General features: G+C 46.3%; 1 long non-coding RNA gene across 1 annotated transcript; it reads left to right on the top strand.

Annotated features, from left to right (window-relative positions):
- Window positions 1–220: 220 nt before the first annotated feature.
- LOC310636608 lies at window positions 221–3,514 on the top strand. Its single transcript, XR_014491753.1, has 2 exons — window positions 221–335; window positions 2,819–3,514. It is a non-coding gene; the product is annotated as an uncharacterized lncRNA (long non-coding RNA).
- The last annotated feature ends 463 nt before the right edge of the window (window positions 3,515–3,977 follow it).

Here is a 3,977-nt window from a genome sequence, read left to right as displayed (position 1 = left end):
GCATGCTGAATGGTGGAGTGGACTTTTTCTCCTGCCAACAAATATCTGACTTTACTGCCAAAGCCGGCTCTCTGGGTTTTAAACAGGACTTGGAATAACTCATGATAACCCTCAGATGTCTGTGAACTTCCTTGGGAAGAGAATCTAGCAGATCATGATTCTCGGTAAACAATGCCAGAAGGTCTGGTTTCCATCTTTTCTTTTCCAGTAGTTTTTCCAGGTTTTTTAGGCATGCCTCTGTTTTAATATCATGCTTTGAAGTTTCTTTTGTCTACATTTTTAACTGATAAATATTTGGCTGAATACTGATTTATCCTTTTCCCAGATTCAGTGGCGTAGCGTGGGGGGTGCAGGGGGGGCCGGCCGCACCGGGTGCAACATCTGGGGGGGCGCGCTCGACGGTGCCGGGATCCGGCAGGGCGGAGGCACCGGAGCCCCAGCCGGGAAGGGCCTGACGCCCCACGGCGCGCCACACACACACACACACACACAAACACACAACCACACAGCGTGACTCCTCCTTCGGGCCGCTCCGCCTTCGCTCCGGCACTGGACGGAAGCCTTCTCTCCCTCCTCCCCCCTCGCAAAGGAGAAGGCGGCTCCTGAGCGTGCACAGAGCGCGGCCCTCCTGCAAGCCCGGAGCTCCGCTGCGGAGGCTCTCCCAAGGCGCTCCCGGGGTTGCCAAAGGCGGGGGGGCACGGCGGGGCTTGAAAGAGGGTGGATTTCCCGCGGGGGGAGGATCGCTGCAGCGTCTCTCCGGGGGTCCCTGCTCTGGAACGAAAGCTGCGTCGGCAGGTTGCCGATCCAAACGTGCATGCAGACTTTGGGGGGCGAGAGGACGTGGTCGGGTGCGTTTGCGTGTGTGTGTGTGTTTGTGGGTGCGCCCGTGCTGTCTCTGTTCTGCAAAAGGCGCTTTTTTAAAATAAAAAATAAAAATAAATAAATCCTGTCCTGCTGGAATGCAGAAAAGCAGCCCTCGCCCCCCCCCCATTAAAAGCTTGAACTCTTCTTCTGCCTTCAATCTCAGTTTTTGGAGCGCGAACCGTATTAAAAGACAAGGATGCGTTCGATTGGCTCAAGAGTGTGTGAATTTGACCGGACCCGGTGCGGGGAAAATGAGCGCTCAGATGCCGCCTTCCCCAAATTGGCCATAAACTGGGATTCGTTTCATGTCATTCAACCGGGGCTTCGTGAACGTCACAGAAACACACATTAACTGTGTCAAAACATTTCTCTCTCCAAACTCCCAAGCTACAGACTTTCCCTTTTATTTAAAGGGTTTTTTTTTAAACTGTTTTATTTAATAAACAGCGGTTTATTTAAAGACCACATTCACACAGCACCCTAATGGCAAACCAAACGTATCATTGGGGTGACATGACAGCAAAGAATGGTGTGTGTGTGTGTGTGTGAACTTATACATCCAAAGCACCAGAAGGCAGGACAAGAAACAATAGATGGAAACTAATCAAGGAGAGAAACATCCTGGAATTAAGGAGAAACTTCCTGACAGTGAGGACAATTAATTAACCAGTGGAACAGCTTGCCACCAGAAATCGTGGCTGCTTCATCACTGGAAGTTTTTAAGAGGAGACTACTCAAATTGTATAGGGTCTCCTGCTTGAGCAGGGGGTTGGACTAGAAGACCTCCAAGGTCCCTTCCAACTCTCTTATTGTTATGGATGTGGATAAAGGTACAAAGAGAAGGAATGATAGTACCTCACTCGGAAACTCAGTTAAAGTTCCCAACTTTCTCCCTTCTGTCTGCTCCTAAGTCTTCGGCACCCAGCCTGGTCCGCTGACTTTGAATGACTGAAACTTTTGCTGGCAGGATGCTAAACCAACAGGTAAAGCTCAATTCCCTTACGTCAGACTGACTGGCAGTCAGGTAACAACTGCAGCCGCCGCACCTGCGGCTGCTTGCTGCTGCTGCTCCTCCTCCTCCTGCTGTATTGACTCTCTGCGGCCACTCGGTTCCCCCTGCAGGAGGCGATCGGGACCGCCCCCCCCGACACACGTCGCCAGCAGCGAGAGTTTCCAGCCAGGCCGGCGAATCTTTGGGGTGAGGTGCCAAAGAGAAGGAGGCGGCTTGGCTTGGATAAGCAGCGTCTGGGCAGAAAATAGGTCGGGCGCCGCAGCAAGTATGAATTCCTGGGGTTCAGCCTAAGCAGGCAAAGCTGCAGGGTGGGTTGGTTGGCTTTTCCGGCTTTGGAATAACCTTGGGAAGCTGAGGCATTGTAAGTTGGAAGTCATTGTTTGTCGCCTAACATGTTGGGTCAACCCCACGCCACATGCTAAGCCATAAACCGTGGTTGGTATCCAGGGTTTAGGACAAGATGGAGAAAACTAGCCAATTGTGGGATCATAAATCTTGATGAAGCCCATCATCGCTCCATGTGATGTATGCACTCAATCTACAAACGTAGTCCAAGCCTATTCACATCTGTTGTAAGGTCATTCTCTCGTGGGGTTTATCCTGACGTCCACTAAGAGTGGAACAAACATGCCCCATTAACCATTTTCAACGCCATGTCCTCTCTTTGTCTCATCCTAAATCACAGCTGAGGCACCTTAAAGTTGCCTTGTTTCAGTTTTAAACTAGCATTTTCCCTCTTCTCCAGAGACCCTTTTTTGCCTTGAACCTAACTCAGGGGTAGGCAACCTTGGCTCTTTTATGACTCATGGACTTCAACTCCCAGAATTCCTGAGCTAGTGGAAGAGACTCGAGTGCTAAAATCCACAGGTTAGGGGGCGCAAATTACTTGCCTTGCCCCGGGTGCTGACAACCCACGCTACGCCACTGCCCAGATTACAAAAGTGAATTTTTCATTATACTTCCTCTTTTGCTGCATGGAGGTCAGTGGCATGAGGACTTTCCCTTTGATAATGAAAGTGGTTGGATTTGATTTTCATCAAATTTCTATTGCAAGGATTTTGTATTTTACTAGTTCTTAAAATAACTTTGTCTAATTCTATTTTTGTATATGTATCTGGTATTTTTTTTCCTTTTTAATTTTTTTTCCTATTTACTCTCCACTGTGTGCATCATTATGTGTTTCTTCTGTGCTTACTTTGTTATGGAACATTTACTTATTTGTCCTTGACAAAAATTGCTTACGTTTTGCTGTGGAAGTTCAGCCATAAGAGAAACTGGGACTACGTTAAAATTACAGCAATAATAAATTAAAGACTGAATATTATATACCATATATTCCTTACAATGCCCCCCAAAATAGATACAAAAGAAAGAAATGAGCCCAATAATTTTAAAGTTAAAGCTTTCTTGAAAAAATTTTAAAAATTGCTTTTCAAAACTATTACTGTTGATATGTATATATCAGTATTCAACCGGGGGGGGGGACAATCTATGTGTATCTTTATTATTTTGTTTTTAATGCACATTTTTCTGCTTTTATGTTGTTTTTAGTTTTTTCTTTCTCCCCTCTCTTTCTTTCTTTTCTTTTCTTTTTTGGAGTTTGTATTTTAACTTTGAAAATAAAATAAAATTTTTATTTTTTTTAAAAAAAACATCACATAACTGCACTGCTTTTCTGATAGTCCTAATTGAAGCTGTTTGACGATTACCATAGTGTTGTTAGGCGAGGACCTCATGCTTCTTCTGTTTTGAAGCGCTCACTTCAATATAAAGAGCCTTGGTGGAGCAGTGGGCTAATGCCTCCTTAAGTAACACCAGCTGCCTGCAATTAGTGCAGGTTCGCATCCCACCAGGCTCAAGGTTGACTCAGCCTTCCATCCTTCCGAGGTAGGTAAAATGAGGACCCAGATTGTTGGGGGCAATTAAGCTGACTTTGTAATAATGCCGCTTGGGGGGTGTATGGAAGCCCTAATAAGCAGGCATATACATAGAATGAAGGCTACTGCTAAGCTTGTAAGCCGCCCTGAGTCTTCAGAGAAGGGCGGGATATAAATGGAATTAAAATAAAAATAAAAACTTCCATTTCACCTCCCCCCCACAC

Source organism: Vipera ursinii (genome assembly GCF_947247035.1).
Source record: "Vipera ursinii genome assembly, chromosome: 2".
Lineage (NCBI taxonomy): Eukaryota > Metazoa > Chordata > Lepidosauria > Squamata > Viperidae > Vipera > Vipera ursinii.
Note: the sequence above shows the minus strand (reverse complement) of the source record. Positions and strands in the feature narration are given on the sequence as shown.